Source organism: Calonectris borealis, chromosome 9 (assembly GCF_964195595.1).
Source record: "Calonectris borealis chromosome 9, bCalBor7.hap1.2, whole genome shotgun sequence".
Lineage (NCBI taxonomy): Eukaryota > Metazoa > Chordata > Aves > Procellariiformes > Procellariidae > Calonectris > Calonectris borealis.
The window spans coordinates 25309068-25328741 of NC_134320.1; positions in this window are offsets into that span (position 1 = coordinate 25309068).

Below are 19674 nucleotides of genomic sequence, written 5' to 3' on the forward strand. Positions count from 1 at the left end.
GGCTTTCACAGAGATGTCCAAACATTAGAGAGAGGAACTTACTGGCAGTTTGTTAGAAAAACTCAATCTTGGAGAAAATTAAGAACTGAACTTCTTCAGTAGCATGTCCCCTTCTGTCATGTATAGCCCTGCTTTTACGGATCCAGGTTGTATGAAAAGATACCTCAACTGCATATTTATTTTAATCCCTTGAGGATGTTTTAGTAGAATCTCAAGGCTCCAAAGAAGAGTTGAGTTTTGTTCAATAGTCTTGAAGTCATGTGCTTCTGTGCTTTGCTAGTTCATTGCCTAAGAACACATTCAAAAGTATATTTTATATACCCCAAATGATGCAAATTCTCCGACTGTGCTTCAGAGAGATTGAACAATTTCCAGACTGGCAGCTGCAATCTAGAAATTTACCATGGAATACTTAAAAAAAAAAATTAACTTAGTAAGTGTGTGCATACAGCACTGTAATTTGACTTTTCCCGTACAAGCTCGGTGAGAGCTTGCCAGAAAGTATCAGCTGTCAGTAAGCATCATTAAAACAATTATAGTCAGGAGGAGAGATGGAGAATAAAAATGCAGCTTTAAAATGGTCTAGTGAGGATGGTAATGAAAGTTTCATATTGAGTGTAACAGACAAGCTAAATAGAACATCAGTTAAAACTTACGATTACAGATTATTGGCAAATAATTATGAAGAGATGTATTCTGTTGACCTTACTAAGATTGTCTTGCCTTTTTTAAACATCATCAAAACCCAATATTACATCTTTCCGGCTTTTGCCTGAAAGTGCATACAGACTGCACAGAACGGTACCGACAGACGGAACTACTCCCCCCTTCATGCTTTATGCTTTTTTTTAATGGGATCAAACCAGCCATAATAAGCCGTGGGTGACTTAAAGGAAGCTGCGCAAGCTCAGCATTTCTGAAAATAACAGCTATTTACTTAGGCATTTTTAGAGGTCATCTTGAGGCAAACAGACCATTTTCATGTGTATGTGCTGCTACAGATCAGCAGGCATTCACACACACAGCAACCGTGTGAAAAGAGGATTTACATTTGGTCAATATAAAAAAAAAAAGAAAAAAAAAGTGCTGGGGATTCTTGCTTAGCCCTATCTTGGTATTTGTTTTCCTTCTGCTTCCTTGTATGTTAAATGAGGTACCAGAGAAATACGTAGAAATTCTTTTATATTTAAGAAAAAGATCTATTATTCTTCACAAGACTTTTGAAAACCTACCTTCCTCTCAGCTAGATACTACCTCCTCTGCTGAGACATGAATATATACTCCTAGTCCCTTGAAATGTGGGATAAAACATTTTAGCTGAACCATTTAACATGATATCTATTCTGACCTTTTGGCAGAAGCCCACTCACAGAATTCTGTATTGGTGATAGAAAATAAAACATAAAGTTCCAGAATCAATATGGGATAGATAAGACTTCTCTAATCAGGTGGATAGTGAGATTTCTATTGGAAAGAGTGACAGAAGGAAGCATTTTTCATCTCAAAACTGCCTGAGTTTAATAAGCACCAGCTGGACCCTATCATTATGTCACAGAAGATTTTTCTGAAGGAGCAAGTGCGACATTGCTTTTCTTTCCCTTGCTTTGTTTTCCTCACTCTTTTGCTGCAAAATTGATGCAAAAGAAATGGCAATGAATGAGGCAGGATGCAATTCCAAACAATTACAGATCACACAATACATGAAAGTAACATTTTCTGCCTTGATTGTGAGGCCCTTCGGCTGGATATGAATCTCCAATGACACCTCTGGGAGCAGCACACTAGATTATGTCAAGCATTAGGGGAAAAAAATTAGATTCATGATGTCTGTCCAGGCTGAGTCATTTCCTCTCACTTTGCCTGCAGTGAGAAATTGGTGGTTATCATAAATCATAGTCCTAAATTCTTATGAGAGAGGAATTAATTTCACTAATGGAAACCCTCTGTGGCAATAGCACTCCTCTATTCTCTCTCTTCTTGGGGTGGGAGAGTATCTCTGATGTCTTTTAAGCAGAGATACTTGACTATATTTTAAGAATCCTATAAAAGAGGATTGGAAAGGAAACTTAAAATGGTAAGGGGGAAAATTCTTGTGTATGACTAACTTCTAATTTGTGAGGCTGGCCCTCATTCTAGTTGTTCGTGCCATGGCTACAGCTTTGCCACTGATACCAAATCCACGTACAAAATTTCAGAATACTCAAGTCAACATTAAACATCTAAAACCTCCATCTGGTTTAAGTATGATTTCTCCCACCTCGCTGGAGTTGCCAGCCTGCAAAGCCAGGCTTAGCAAATTTTCTTGGCTCCCTCTACCGTCAGTGGAGACAAGTGGGTATGTCCAGATGCCCGCTTACTCAACCCAGCCTCGATCCCTGTTATTTTCAGCTGGAGTGAACCACAGTCCACACTGTCTACATGAGGAGCCCACAGGCTTTCCTGAGAGGGGACACAACTTCAAGGCATCTGAAGCTTGATGAGGAGGATCCCACTTTAAGTGCCTAAAGGGTGGTTTGAAATAGCAGGACTTCTGATCACTTCAAAAAAGCTCAGGGAAATAATTCTGTTCCATGTAGCATCATTGAAATACATAAAATAGCCATTTCGTCTAAATAATTAAACAAACAAACAAACAAATTGTACAAAGCAATTCTTTGCTAGCACCTTGAACTCTAGAGTACTGCATATGAGCTGAATAGAGGTAGCATGGACTGTGCGGATAAGTGAAAGTACTCATGACTAACCCAATATATTTTATGCTTTTTCCTCAGTGGAAGTCCCTGTGGAGAATTAAGTGGCTGAAATATTTTGTAAAGTGGAAGAAATGAGTACAGAACAGCTACTGCATTTTTCAAAACATGATTTATGAGATATCAGACCATATCTTGGAAAAGCACGCACTCCTATAGAGTTCACTGTTAAAAGTCACACATTATCAAGATGTCAGAGTCAGTCGTGTGTCCGTGAAATGGGTCTGCTTCTCCTCCCACTGACACCTTAGCAAAATTTTCATAAGTAACAAAATGCTGTAAATTCCCTAACTGCAGCGCAAGTACATTTGAGTCCAGCTGACTTTAAGGGCAGAATATATTAAAAGCCCATGAAATACTTTGAAGAGCTATAGCTGAGCTACTTCTGAAACTACACCAGTGAAAGATACTCTGAGTGAAAAACATTCCTCCTGTGTATTAGTTTAGATATTTGGCCGTTAAGAAAAGACTGTCAGTCAGAAGACTCCTTTCTCCTGATATAACCGGCAGCCTCGATAAACACACATCTTAGACTCTACAGCACAGGTTCAGCTTTGCCTCACAGAAAATGGCAAATGGAAAGCTCAGTGGAAGAGGAATAAAGATAAATAAGGTTATAAGCAAACTCTTGTGATTGGGATCTGAAAGGCTTTTGTCCCAGTGTTTTGAGCAGTTTTGGGGTCTGTTCTAGCTTCCCGTAGTCTTATCCCCAGCTACTTTTCATGAATCAGCAGCCCCAAGCAGGCTTAGTTTTCACTGAACCATGGCGGCTTTCCCTGTAAATATGAAACGTCCTTGATAAAAGATTTGTGCTATTTATACTACCTCTTACACATACTCAGAGTCAGAATTCTTCTGGTGCTTGCTACTGCTTCGCACCCCACCAAACCAGAGCACATACATAGTGGAAAGGCCCTTGTGCTCCCGTGCAGTCGACCCCAGCGGCAGTCTGCTCAGATTGCTGTTTAACAGCAAAGTGCTCCAAGCTCTGTCAGTCCCGCCACTATAGAAGTGACAAACATGGACCATTCTAAAGGAACCAAATCTAATGTATTTTAAGATCACCTTTAAGAAAAAGAAAAAAACCCCAACAAATAAACTGAGAAACGGGCGATAAACCCTCCCAAAGCAAAGAGTTCTTATATCTAGGTCAGAGCTGCTGATTTTGCCTAGGCTCTAGGAGAGCTGGTTATGGATCCGTCCAAACCATTTGCACAAATAGCTGTTTGCTTGCATGATACAAACACACGATTATTTATGTTGCCTCAGTCAATTGCACATACCAAAGCTGATCAACAGAAATGAACTGCAGGGTTAACTTAAAAACGCAATTTGTACAGGTATTTAAAAGACAGGAAACTCAGAATTCAGGCTGTGCTTTGTTCAAAATGCACACAATTTACTGCTATGTAGCAGGTGTTGCTTGTATGCAAACATTTATCATGAGAACTCTCTGAACTTAGAATAGTAGAGGACTTGGACATTGTGTTTCCATGCTCTATTACCTTCCAATTATTTTTTATAGGAGTTTTATGAGACATTATGCAACATTTTGAAGCAGTTCTTTTGAGCATAATTTAGTGATAAACACACCTGTAAATTATGGTTACAATGCATCCTTGCTGCTAGCTGTATCATCAATTATCTTGCTTTATGCATCATAAAAATGCCCCCCTCAAAAGACATAATTAACATAATTAGGTCTTATCACCATAATTATACGTTCCTACCACATTAACTAACATTCCATGCAGCTCTTCATGGATCTAACTTGCAACGATACAAATTCCACATCTCAATCAATGTGCCTTTCACACATTTTTACAACAAATTACACTTTTTTTGTTGAGACACCTTTTGTCTTTCAGTAATGAGCCAATGACACCAAGAAAAAACACATTTTTCTTCCTGTTTTCACTGCACAATGACCTCCATCAGCAATACAGGTTGGTACATTTTAAAAAGAAACTCAATCCTGTAACACTATCTTTGTTGTCAAAGCATGTCAAGCCAGCTGTGCAATGACCACAGTTACCTCTCTTCTTTCACTCTCCTACCTTTCAGACATGTCTTGCTGTTGCATAAAATCCTCACATCTTGCATAAGGCTATTTGTCTACTGTTAAAGCTTATCTTCTCATCTTTGCCCCTGCGTCGAGAGGTAGTTCTACATCCTCGGAGGAGAGGTAACCTGCAAGGATCCTGGCTGGGGCTGTGTGGATTCACTGTCTCCAAGGAAACACCGTCACCTCGCAACGCAGTCACGTTAGGAGGTATTGTTACCAATCTCTTAAGCACATCAAACAAACTCCTGTGCTGATCTAGCTGGTATCAATGAACCGTCTTTCCAGAAGGTGGCTAAAGATAGGTTGGTGATACTTGTAGCAAGATACGTGATCATCCAGATGAATCGCTGGTGCGCACACTCCAGTGACTTCACTTTTCTGAATTGCTTTCACATTTTTTGCCCACTTTATCTTTTCTTTGCTTAAAAGATCCCCTGCTTCATTAATGGCTGTTAAATGCCTTATTAATTAACCCAAGAACTTTGGATGAAAAGAAAATAGATGCTTAAAGAGTCTCACGTTTTATGTAACGTTCATGAAAGTTCTTCATGAGCATCTCTCCACTGTGTTGAATGTCCTTGCCTCATTTGAACATGCTCAGCCATTTTATAAACAATCTTCCAGGCTTCCTTCTTCGAGTTTGCATATGAGAATGAAAACAAGAGACTCTTCTCTTGGTGGGAACTGACAGGTCAGTTTTGTGTCTATTTTTATATTATTTTTTTCTTAAAACATTAAAGCTATAGGTTCTGAGAATAAGTCTAGTGAAGCTCTTCACTTAAAAATGTATTTGATATAATGTTCGTTTGGTTCACTCAGACAAAATGTAGACACTGGCAGTGTGCCACTGATGGAATTGGAGCAGCCCAATATTGTTATGGGCATTGGCTAGTCCCTGCTGAAGTTTACAGATGGCTCTTAAACTCTAATAGTAGTTACGGGAACCAAGTTTCAGTGCTGTGTAAGGTTATAATAGAGCAGTCAATCACGCCCTATTGATCTGCATCTTCCACATGACAGGCACAGTTCCTTCTTCATTTGAGATCCCAGGCTCCATACTGAAAGAAGAGGGGATAAATAGATTAAGCTAGATGTGGAAAAAAGTACACAGTAAACCCCTCTACCTCATATTCAAATGGAAATACCATATAGCCACAAACCTCTATGGTTCGGACTTCCTACCTTTCAATTTCTTCACAGAAAAATTATTCCCTAGCCTCCCTTTCCTTCAGATTTCTCTTTTCTCTTCTTCTTGGTCATTATAAAATGATCATTGTAAAATGTTTCTGTACAGAAAGGCATGTGCTTTCCCCAACAGTGACTGAAGTCTCCAAAACATTCCCTTAGAAATTCTGCTGGCAAACTTCACTGTGCCAGTAAAGTACAGGAGCATAGTGTTTTTCAGAAAATTTCAGCTCCTATGCAAAGGTATTTTGTGGTTCCAAATCATCTGAAATTTAACAAAGTAGTCATTTCACACAGGTTTCACTAAAACTTTAGGTGGTACGAACTGAGTTTATTACACGGTGGGCAGAGGACGGGGTATTAAGAGTTTCACCAGGTCACTTGAGCATATCTTTTCTCTAACTGCTAAGAAAAAAACCCACAACTTATTTCTAAATTAAACAATACTGTAATTTGGGGCTTTTCTACTTATAATTTTTCCTCTATATATAAAATGAAAGGTATTAGTCCACATCACAGCCTAACGGGCTTCAGATCTTCTATGGCAAATGCATTCCTCATAAAGCATATGAAAAATTATCTATGTGCTATTTCAGTGAAATGACATCTTTAAGATGGTGTCGGCCTTTCCATTACAAACACTATCTTTCAGATCTTTACAACCTGCCCATAAAAATGTGCTTCTGCCAAGAAATTCAGCAGCATGTCCCATCCCTGCAAGAAAAAAAGTTTTTCCCACTTTATCCAATTTTGACGAGTAATTTTGAAATGGCTGAGCGGGGCAATACAGGGTGGGCATCAGTCTCAACCACGTGCCTCTCCCATCTACATCCAACCGATCGGATGCTTCCCTGCATGTCCTACAGATACAGCTGGTGCTCTCCTGAAATATGTATGAACTAGGCAGAATACGTCTCATCCCAAGATCTGATTAATGACAGAAACAATTCAAATTATTATGACTGCTGTAGGCCACAAGAGGCCCTATTGTTCTGGGCACCATAGAAAGCCAGTAAAATAGAGTTTGCTCCAGAGAGTTTGTAGTCTAATTGAACAGAGCAGACAGACAAAGAATAGGAGAAAGGAAATAATATTATCCCTCCTCCTTTTATACAGAAATAACTGAAATGCTCAGACCATGAAATCCTGGCGCTGTGGTAGTCAACAGCAAAAATTCTGTTAATGTCAATAGGGTCAGCGTTCATACAGGATTCACAGAGACTGACTTCGTTAAGATCAGACTAGATGAACAATCTGGCATTAAAGTCTATGCATTTAAATGGCTGAGTTTTTCTGATCTGACATGTTAGTCATCGTTAAAGAATACTTAAATGACACTTCTCTATTATAACATTTTTCTGATTCAGGGATACAGCAGCTTGTAAAAATCAGTTTGTTGATGTAATTTCATGTTCTTCATGTAAAATTCTTACTTTACTTAGTGTTAGCTTGATCCTTACTGGTGATATCCAACCATTAGGTTGATGCCACCAGTAAAATCGGATCTAAAAACTTAACGATGTTATAGCGACAGCAGAAAGCTAATTTCTATATTGATCTTACCTGGTTTGACTGTATCTGGGAATCCATGGCATTCATGTTGGATGAATCAGTTAGAGAGAGAGAATTTCTTTGAATATTTCATTAGCATAATCTGCATAGATACTCATAGGAAGCACTAGAAAAGGAACACGATATTAAACGCATATATGCTCATCTGTGCTTCAGCAGATAAGCAGGCACACTTGCATAAACTAACTGGTTATTTTGCTGAGTTACCTAGGCAACAAATTTCTTTCTGTCCTGCCCATTCAGGATTCCAGTAAACAATTTGACTCCCACTGGTACAACTTGGAGAGCATTCACAGGGAAAAGCCAAGTACAGCAGAATAGTCTTGGATAGAAGAATAGCAGAGTTAGTGAAACATTTCATCAGGGTTACCAGACAAAAAGGAATCAACAACTAGCTGCATAAATAATTGAAGTGAAAACTATATATGTCTGGTTTTCTAAGGTGTTATAAATGCATGAATTCCAAGAGAGTTGGAGGGGCTGTAACCAAGCAACAAGTACTGAAACTTGGTCCTCCCTTCTGGAAAAACAATGGGCTTGCAAGTCATGATGACAATATCTGGCACTGAAGATTGAGTCTTTCCATTGATTTTATGGTCTTTGGATCAAGCCATAAAAAGGGATGTTTATGGAATGAAGAATGGCATTTTTATTTGGTTTAGGAAAGACTTATTTCAGTATCAAATCTGACTTTTCCAATAAAATAGGTGAACAGTTTCTGGATGAAGTAGACTTTTTCTGACACTAAAGAAAGATCACGTATAAGTAATGTTTTGAGATTTTTTTTCTCAAAAGTTTCTTTTCAAAAAAGTAATGGGCATAACTTGCCTTCTCTTGCATTTGGCAACTTATCTATGGGTGCATGAAAGAGAAAACAAAATCATATCCCAAGTGAAGTTGGTGGCATGCAGCACTCCTGTTGATTGATGTACAATAATGATTTCTCCCATTATATGTCTCACTGAGATGAGATAGATTTCCCCTTTCACCTTAAAACACGGCTTTTTATTTTGAACGAAATTATTGCATCCCTAATCCACAGATGCACATAAGCTTATGCTTAACCTTTTAGCCCTTAAGAGTAATGCCATTGAATTCAACTGGAGCAGAATCAAACTTGTATGTGCATACAGAAAAAACCCAAAGCCAGATATCTGCCAGGTTTTTCACAAGAGATTGAACCGAGCATTCTTTTACAGAGGTCATGGTTTAGAGCTCATTGAAATTGATAGGCAAACTGCCATCCATTTTAATGAGCTTTCTGTCAGTCTTAACTTGTCCAAATGCCATTTCTCTCTAATTCTCAAAATTTGAAATATCTTATCCAAAGCTGCCAAAACAAACAAGATCAGACATTTGATGAAGCCACCCAGAGATGAAAACTCTGATATGAGGGCAGTCTCATTTGCTTCCATCCACATCTTTATTATGAATCTCATGTTTCATCTTTACATATGTTAATTGTTAATAATTCCCGATGGAATATGACATTCATTAAGTACTTCCTAATTTATTGAACATAAGTTTCATCAGGTAATTTTAATCACATGAAAATCATTCTAAACGCATTTTGATAAACAATTTCCTGTTGCAGTCTTGTAAGCTTCCTTTTACACCGTGTCATTTGAAGCAGTATCTCTGGTTATTCTCCCGTCTAACTTTCATCATTGCAGATGCCACCATATTTCCATAAATTGTTGTATTTACTTATGTAACTGCTGCCAACTGTTAAAGAGTTATGTTTCCTTTTTTGTGGAGAATTGATTACCTGAATTATATTGAAAAAATTGGTTTACCTCATCCATCAAAACCCTGCCTTCCTGAAACTCAGATCTTGCAAATATGGGAATACTTAGGAGTCACTAGAGCACTCCTTTATTAAACTGGCTTTACGAAGTTGTCATATGTTAGATATTTAAGATAAATAGGCATAATCTCTTTAAGTATGGAATGGGAAAACTACTCATAATACATTTGACTCATGCAGTCTGCCATTATCAATACCAGCAGTTTTCAAATTTTTTATACTGGACAGCCTTTCCTTTTGCCTGAAATACTTTGCACCTTTCCCTCCCTTTCTCCCAGTACCTTCCTGCCTCACGTGTACATCTGTTTCATTCATATACTGAAATATGTTTAGTTGTGTGCATGCACACACAATATACCAAACTCCACCTGCACAGCAAACCTGTTTTCCATGCGTATTTACAGATATGCGTATTTGTACATGTATATGTATTTTTGTGTGCATGTGTGTATGTACACGTGTGTGCACCTTTACACACACACGCATACATGTATGTAATTAATGTGCAAAGACAGGCAGGGGAACAGAGTGAATTTCAGTACAAATGTGCTTAAAAACATATCCACTCTCTTGCAAAGATCTATCCATTCTTACTTTTGTTTCTAACTATGTTTTACTAACTACATTTTACTAACTACATTTTACTAACTACTTTTGTTTCTAACTATGTTTTACTAACTACATTTCTGGTTGATGGTACTCCGTTGCTGGGCCAAGATGAGAAAAACTACCCAGCTCTACATATGCTAAGAAAGGAGTGAAAGGACAGGAAGGCATACAAAAGCAATACAGTTGAATGAAAAACGTAATTCGGTTGTATAAAATTCAGAGACACCTGCGCCCACTGCAACCAAAGAAGGAACTGAGAATTATGAACGTGTATTTACAGGCAGAACTTGTTCCTGACATCTCTGACTTTTTTATCCCTACTCTTTCCCCGAGTCTTATTGCAAAAAAAAAAAATTGAGTTCAAATAAATGTCTTCTTATTCACTGTCTGCAAGGATAGTAAAGATGTTCTCCAGCTGAAAACAGAAAGCAGGGCCTCCTATGATCATGGGGAAAAGAAGGGAGAAGCATTATGACGAGAACCATCTATTTTTATTAAAGGTGTTTGTTCATACAGCTTTTGTCAGGAAATCCAAATAATTTGCTCCCACTTGCTTTCAGTTTGAAAAAATGGCAGCCTTGTGTTACAAGAAAGGAGAAACGGCCTTGTTTCTCTCCAGTGCTTCTTTTATAGGAAGGAGACAGCACTGTAGCTGTCCACAATTCCTGCATTTAAAGCTAGAAACTGGCATGTCCTGCCAAAAGAAATTAAATGTAATGAAAATGTGTTTCTGGTCAAAGTCAGAAACTGCATTTGCTGTATCACAGTATATGCGTCCTGAGGGCTACACGACGTTCTCCTTTCAGCAGTACTGGGGGTATTTAAGCATTCTTGATTTTCCATTGCTTTGACCCCTTTGCTAAGTATTTGTACCTGCTGCTACACAGGCATGAGTGCTGGCTTCACCAAACAGGGAATTTCGGAGTAACAAGCGTTTTGCATTCACAAGGCATATAAATATCTATTTTAAATCAGGTCTACTGACTTTAGTAGAGAAGGCATTCTTGACTCATATCTATTCAAAAGACAAGATGACCTTAAAGTATCTCCAGGTGGATGATGCACCTTCCCCTTACTCTACACAACACCGTCTTTCCACCCAAGTTCTGGTACTGTAGGACACCAAATCTGTTGGCGGGACTTCCCAGAGCATGTGTGTGTAATTACTGATAAGGGGAATGCACCATCAATATGCATTAGTCTTTCCTGCCAACTGATTAGTTTCAATCAGGGTCCAGTAAAGGCAATCCACTGGCTTGAAATAGAATGACTTCATCCGTTGCCTCTCTCTGCTTTAGCTGTTTTCATCCAAAATCCCCTCTGAGGACAAATCTAGATTTTTTTCATAGGTTCGTTTCCTCCCCCCTTACATTTTTGCTTTAACAGAGATGAGGTGATAGAAGCAGCAGCTTTTCTTTAAGAAAAAAAAAAAAAGATTACAAAACATACTATTCAGATCCATCCTGATATTTGGACTTCAGAGAGGCAAAGTCCACTGCTGGCCTAAAGGGGGGTTATGAAGGTGCTGTTAAACTACTTTATGTCACTGTATTCTCCGGTCACAGACCTGCCAGGCCACTGAACCAGCCTCAAACATAAACTAAACCCATCTTTCAGCTGCTCCAATTTGTCTTGCTCTGCCAGCTCCATGCTGTATTCCAGCAGTTGGGAAATACGAATTTTCTTTTCTCCTCGACTCTCACTGGGGGAAAAAGGGGTCCCTGTCTTCAGCAGGAAACATTATGTGCTGTTGTTGCTTCTTCAGGCAAACAAATCATATTAAAAAAGTAAGTGACCAGAGGTAATTCTCTTGATTAAGGCAGTTTAATATTTCTACTGATACTTGTACTTTAATGTGTTCTTTCAGACCTCACAGTTTTTGCAGTTGAATTCTGAGAGATCAGCAGCTGAGCTTCAGTAGAATTCCTCCTCATTTTGCATGCTGCCTTTGCTGTTTTGTAGAGCTACTGAATACAAAATGAAGCTGCAAGAGTGTGTTTGCTCTATAGCTAGCAAGGCATGAAGTACTTCTTTCTACAGCTGTGGAGTACATCCAGAATATTCATAACAGTGTCGCAGGAGATGTGATTCAACGTGTGACATTTAATGTGCTATTGTGTGACACCAGATGATTAATTCTCACAGCAAAACACAGGCTGGTTTAAATAAACAAAATTAAATATATTTTTATGATTATAGAAATCATGTGTTACATCTCTGAGGGAACATCAGCTGCTGCTCCCAAATGCTTCATATTTGTTTGCTTGTTTTTAAATGCTTTGATTGTTCACTGGATTTTCCTGCCACATAAATCCATTGACACTTTGGCCCAACAAGGGGAATCAGCGATTTGGACAGTAGCTTGGGACACAGTGGGTAGCTGCACATCAGTCTCCATCTTGTTTTATGATCAGCAGTTTACAGCATCATATTGTTCCCATTTTCAGCCTTAGACATCGCGAGAGTTTAAAAGGACGGGGACCTTAACCCAGTGCCAAACTAGCGAGGTTCTTCCTTCTCTGCCCCAAGGGCATTAGACCAACCGTACCTGTTGGTCACTCAGCATGAGGGTTACTTTCTCCGTTCCGGCAATGTTATCTTCTGCAGAACGAGTCACTTGGGCTACAGTCAAATGGGTGGATCAGAGACCAGTTCTGAGCCCAGTGTGCCCCCTGGCAGTGCTCCAGCTGCATGTTGGAGCAAAACCGTATGATTCAAACCACCATCCCTCTGCATCTTCCCCTCCGTGGGAAGGAAATGCAGGCATGCAAACCACTAGACCGTATCACAGGTCACAGGTTCCCTCTTTGGTGATCACAGGCACAGGAGGCGAGGGGAAGCCAAAAGGAGTACCAGCATCGCAGCAGAGGCAGAGCCACCATCTCTCTTCAGATCTCAGATCTTAGCTGACAAGCAGGTGGAATAGCATTTTCCCACACAATAACCTTGCCCCACGTGAAGGGAAATTTTAACCTGCAAGGTTCTAGGTAAGTTCTGAGATGGAGGACAGGAGCAAAGACTGTGATTTTATACTCCTCTACCAACTGTGTTGGGGAAAACTGAGTCCTAACTGCTGTGTCCACGCAGATTTAGAGAGTGTTACAGCAGCCTAAGTCACCAGCAGCATTATTGCCATACTTACAGTGGCATGACACACAAAAGAACAACACTATCATAGATCCCCTTTAGTTTATTAGGAGATTGTGTCTTTGTGTATTCCATATGTCTGTGCTGAATGTGAATACGCCTGCAAAATTAATAATCTCCAAGCTCCATTTAAAAAAAAGGCTTTGTACAGAAAATGTAAAAAATAAGCAGGGCTTTACAGCATGAGAGATATAAATACAAAACATGTTTTCCACTTGAAAACCTTTGTTTATGGAGTCATGAGGATGCATTTCCTGTGGAAACAGCAAAGTCTTCGATCTGCCTTTTTCTTGAATACTGTTCAGATTATCGTGCTTACAATGAAGGGTGGAAAATGGGCTGCCAGATGGTTAATGGCCCTTCTGAAAAATAGCCTTCTATGCTGCTTTTTGGAAGTCACTTGTCATGGAACTATCATAACATAATCTCTGTACTCTTGTCATTCATGGAAGGAAGCATATTTTAAGCAGGTGTTATCAAGGCTAAAAGAGCCTGACTTAACTTGTCTTAAAGATACTTCTTAGCGCACTGCCAATAAATCTACTAACAAGTTGCTGGGTCTAGAAAATACATGCAAAGTAATACAGAGGCAGCATATAAGGGAATGAGTTCTGCCAGCTCCTCAAATGGGGGTCGCGGCTCCTCTTCAGGGCCCTCTGTGTTGACAGTGGCTGGGTGGCTGGTGAGCTTTGCCACTGCCCGTCGTGTTAAACGCTGATATCCCTTTATTTCCCCAGGATTCTCTGCCTTCATCTGTCTACTTATATTTACCTTGTGAATTCTCTGTGCAATGATTGTAGGCAGAGGAATATGCTACCAACAGTCTCAAGAGGCCTGAATTAATCTCATTTAACTTCAGGGACCTAAAGACAGGAACCTAGCCATGCTAGGCTCCCTAAACAGTTACTAAGAAAGGGAGAGGGGCAAGCAACCTTTTTATTCCAGTATAGGCATCCTGCATCAAGGAAAAGACCTCCAGCCTCTAAACCAAGAAGCACAGAGTGGTTTGATTATTTTGTACTGCATTATCTTAGGGTTTCATGCAAAAATACTTAGGTTAGGTTTTGCTTACACATTATAATGTAACAGTAAAATAGCAACAGTATTTGTGATTCTCATAGTATGTCCACATTTAATGCACATGTGTACACATACAAAACACACCTTTATAAATTCTACATCTTAGAATAGAATAGAATAGAACAGAACCGAACAGACTATTTCAATTGGAAGGGACCTACAACAATCATCTAGTCCAACTGCCTGACTAATTCAGGACTGACCAAGTTAAAGCATGGTATTAAGGGCATTGTCCTAATGCCCCTTAAACACTGACAGGCTTGGGGCATCGACCACCTCTCTAGGAAGCCTATTCCAGTGTTACACCGTCCTCTTGGTAAAGAAATGCTTCCTAATGTCCAGTCTAACCCTCCCCTAGTGCAGCTTTGAACCATTCCCAGACATCCTATCACTAGATAGCAGGGAGAAGAGATCAGCACCTCCCTCTTCATTTCCCCTCCTCAAGAAGCTGTAGAGAGCAAGGAGGTCACCCCTCAGCCCCCTTTTCTCCAAACTAGACAAGCCTGAAGTCCTTAGCCGCTCCTCGAAGGACATGCCTTCCAGAGTTTTCACCAGCTTTGTTGCCCTCCTCTGGATGCATTCAAGGACCTTCACATCCTTCTTAAATTGTGGGGCCCAGAACTGCACACAGTACTCAAGGTGAGGCCGCACCAAAGCTGAATACAGCGGGATAATCACCTCTCTGCCCAGCTGGTTATGCTGTGTTTGATGCTCCCCAGGATGCGGTTTGCGCTCCTGGCTGCCAGGGCACACTGCTGACTCGTAGTGAGCCTGCGGCCGACCAGCACCCCCAGAGCCCTTTCTGCAGGGCTGCTCTCCAGCCACTCCTCTCCCCGTTTATACTTGTGCCCAGCATTACTCCATCCTGGGTGCACAATCCAGCATTTTGACTTGTTAAATTTCATCCCATTAATCATAGCCCAATGTTCCAACCTATCTAGATCCATCTGCAAGCCTCTTGTCTCCCAGGAGAGTCAACAGCACCTCCCAGTTTGGCATCATCAGTAAACTTGCTAATGGTGCATTCAACTCCTGCATCCAGATCGTTGATAAATAAATTGAACAGGACTAGCCCTAGACTTGAAGCCTGAGGAACACTGCTGGTGACTTGTCGCCCCATTCACTATGACCTTTTGAGCCTTGCCCTTCAGCCAGTTCTTCACCCAGCACACCATGAACCCGCTCATCCCGCAGTTGGACAACTTGCCCAGAAGGATGCTGTGAGGTACATCTTACATGCTTATAGTCTCTTTTTTTTTTTTTTGTAGAAACACTGTGATTAGAAGTCCATTTCATATTTTCAGGTAAGTGGTCTGAAGTAATTTTTGCAAATTGGGCAAAAATTGAGTTCTTACTATCACACAAAATCATAGGTATGTCAGTTCCCACCCGGTTCTTTGTATTCATGCTTCAGGGCATAGCCTGAGAGAAACCTGCACGTGGTCCAAAACTGACTGAAACTAATGGCAATCTTTTTTTTTCTTCATGGACTACAAAGGGATTTAGAACAGGCTCCAGATGACTCTAATTAAGTTTAGCTTTTTCTGATGATGCTCTTTGCTATGGGTGTTTTGGACACTATGCGATTGTTTGCTTGATTTAAACATTTAAGGTTATGGAACTAGACATTCCCTAAGTTCTGCTCAGAGGTAACTGCACTTTCTCCCTTAGGATGGCTTACGCCTACCTTGTCGTAATCATCATAGTGAAGAGGAAGAAATGGTAACATCCTCGGCTTTTGTAAGTGCTTGATACAAGGCAAGCTATTTTACTCATGGTTCCAAGCTCTCTGTCCCACATGTGTCATGACTCAAAAGGTCAGTAACCAAGAGATCACCTCCTCGCTTTGTTCCATAGATGTATACACATTAAACTTGGAATGACACTGGAAAATAAATGAATTAAAAGTATTCAAGGTTAGCCTGTTCAGCTTGCACCCTACGAAACTGTAGCAGTAAGGCTAGCACTGAAATATTGTGACAATTCACAAATAATTTCTGTTCAAAAAATCTGAAGTGAACTTATAAACTGTAGCACATTGTCTCTGATTCTCTTTTTGTTTAGAACAAGGAGAAAATTCTATAGAGGAAAAATCAACGGTGACACAGATGTAAAACAGGCAGCAGCAACATTAGAATTGGCCTCTTTTACCTCTCTGTGGGTTTCACTGAGGGTTTTAATAACAGATCATCTGATGAAGACATATCCTTGGTTGAGAGTTGGCAGGAGAGTTGTAAAGACTGCCACTACATGCTGGTAATTCCAAGCTGCAGCCTGACCCAAAGAGAACATTTCCCAGGAGAGCCGACGAATTTTGAGACCAGTATTTCTCTTGTAATAAACTTGCAAAATTTTATTAATTTTTGTGTCAAACTATGCCAGCTTTCTGGCTGTTACCTTTAGAAGTATGCCATTTACAAACTATATTGACAGTGACAAAAGCCTCAAATAAATAGGCTTTTTGTATCAGACTGTTGGTTATTGGTGAGATTTGGCATTGTCCAGACCATGATCCTTACAGGTCTCAGGGCAAGATGAGACTCTTGATGTCTTTTATTTCTTAGCATGTTTTGACATATTTCTTTCATTCTGTTCAGGCAATGCTATCATACAGTTACCGCTTGTAAGCATTCCAGCAGTGCAAGTTGCTTGGTTTTAAAACATGACTCTTAACAAATACACATAAATAGAGTAAAAATGTTAAACTATGATTGGGTCAACTCTTCTGGTAGCATTAGAATACTTGAAGGAATGGCTGAAGCCCAACTAAACAAATTGTTCTTGAAGAAAAAAAGATTTTTTTCATGGGAGTTTCCAATCTCTTAATGAGAGCACAAAAGACATGATTTGGACACTACCCAGATCTCCTCTGTATGGTTTTTTCCTTCCTTACTTAAAAGCACTTCTACACAAATACAGAATCATTTTTCTGTAGGAATTCTTCCCTCACTTTGTCCAAAAGATGACTCTTCCATAGGGAGGAGAAGATGTGTGTTTATGACAGCTAGATAGTAAAACAACTTGTTATCAGTAAAGCATGGGTCATACCTGAAACATTGATATTGTGATTCAGTGTGGTGGAAAAAATAAAAACTCAGGCAACGGGCTAAATTCCCCAGCTGCAGGAACAATTTCAATCCTTTTCCTCAGCCAGGTCCTAGTAGACCTAGACCTTTACTACCACTATCTGCCAGATTAGTTTCCAGAATACAGTGTTGCAAACACGTCATTAAGAAAAAAAACTTTCAGACTATTTGATCACAGTCAAAAGTGGAGAGTGCCATGAAGACTTCTGCATACCATGCTTTTTTAGGAACAGCTGCCAACATTTTCAGCTTTGATATGCTTGGTTTGGAGTTGCACCTATCTGAGAATGATTAGCTGCCTGACCTCCAGGCACAGCCATTAATGGAGTTTGGAGGCTGCATTTGTAAGGTGTTTTGAAAAAGTCTGAACAATTTCTAAAATGGCGAGTGGAGCTGAGACTCACCTATTGTTGGATGATACATTTATTTTCACCACTGTTCTCTGTTTACCTGCCTGCCAGAGTGACTGTGAGTAAGTCTGATATCCTTCATTAGCCTTACAGTCTTGACTATTGCACTGTGCTATTGTCTATAAACTGCAATTTAAACTGCATTTTATTACATGACTTTTGTCTATATTTTTATTCAGTTTGCCGAATGCCTAGAGAAACTGGCCCAGGACTCAGGCTTCTAATTACTGCTGTGAAATGAAAAACATTCATGTGGATGTTGTTGTAAGAGCAATACACCATATAAAGAGAACATCACTTGAGAAGCCCTGGTCGTTGGAGGTAACAGCTATGTAGCGTTGTTCATGAGTTTTACAGTACCAACTCTGACTGTGTATTGCGAATGATTTCTCATGTGTAACTTTGTTTTATAGCCCTTAACCAATGCCAGCCGGAAGCCAAAGACAAGCTACTGAATCAATTAACAAAGGTCCCCAGTAAGCAGGCAGAGTCTTCATTCTGTCTGGACCCCTATAATTACTGCAGTTTGATGCAAAATCCTTGGGGACTGCAGACAGTTTTACAAGCTAAATTAATCTACAATTCCTCATCAACTGTATCAGTAGATGCAAAGTAGCTCACAGGGGAAGTGAACTCACTTCTTGCTGGTATTATCTGACACTAAGGTAGTGTTTTCCTCCTCCCTGGCACTGGATTTTAGGGGTAAATCATCCATCTCTCTTTAATCCATGTATTTCCATTTTGCACTGTAGGGACAAAAGCAAAGACTGGCCTTTAAAAGGGACAGAAACAAATCAAGAATTAGCCTGTAAACACCACTTTTGGAGTATGCCTTGTCATCTTTTTTAGAAAATCCTCATAGGAAAAATATTGCCTCCTCCCCAGGAAGAGAGTAGAACACCTGACAGCGGTGTAACCTCACTGTGCAAGGGGAAAAACACACTGGGAATCTGCTCACGCAGAAATTCTAGTGACTACATGTAAGGCAGCAAGCGAGGGGGGAAATAAGAGGTAAGCAAAAGAGAAACAACAGAATAATAGGGCCAGCATATCAATGACTTCAACCCTAATATTTTCTTGACTGCAAGAGAGAAATAATCTCTCCTATTGCAGCACTGACACTGAAGTAACCACAGTACAGCCCTACTGCTGTTCACGGAGATGGGTTGAAAAAACAAACTTTTATTTCGCCCCACGCCAAGAACACAATGCAATCATGCAGGCTATGAACAGAACAAAAATTCCTCTATGAGTAATGAACTTAATCCAGCTATCTGTTATCAAGAATCAGCGAAAAGTTTGCAACACAAAGCAGTCTTTAGGGGGGTTTGCTCCCCCTGCCCCTGACTATTAATCTCAAGCACCTGGGTCTAATTATGCTCGCAAACTCAAGCAACTCTCATTGACTTTACCAAGACCTACATATACTTGAGTCGCATTCAGGATATTCAGCTTTCCAACACTCCCATAGGATCACTGTCAATGGGAAAGTACTTCTCAGCTTCTTAGGGTAGAGTGACATCTTGTGGTTTCTTCTTTTGTCCATCATTGAAAAATAAAAATTAGCCACAAAAGCTTTGACTAAATTTTTCTTTGTTTCTGGTATAACAATAAGATCCTATTTGTTTGAGGAATATAATGTACTTGATTCACAGAAACTGATACAACAGTTTACTTTGCCATCATCAAGGCTTGTGGAAGGATAATGAAAATTAGTGCTTGGAACAGCAACAAAGACATTCCAATTCATACAACATGACAAATTTGTGTTTGAATGTAATACTAATCCAGAAAAACTGTTTGGTGCTCAAGGTCATGTGCAAGTGGGATCTTATTAGTTAAATAAGTCAGTCTCCAGTGGTAGCACCACTGCTAAAGGGATTCGTAGGGAAAGTACTCTTTCCAACTGCAGCTCTGAAAAGCATTTCCACCTGGACTCCAGTAGATGTACGTAAGAAAGAGA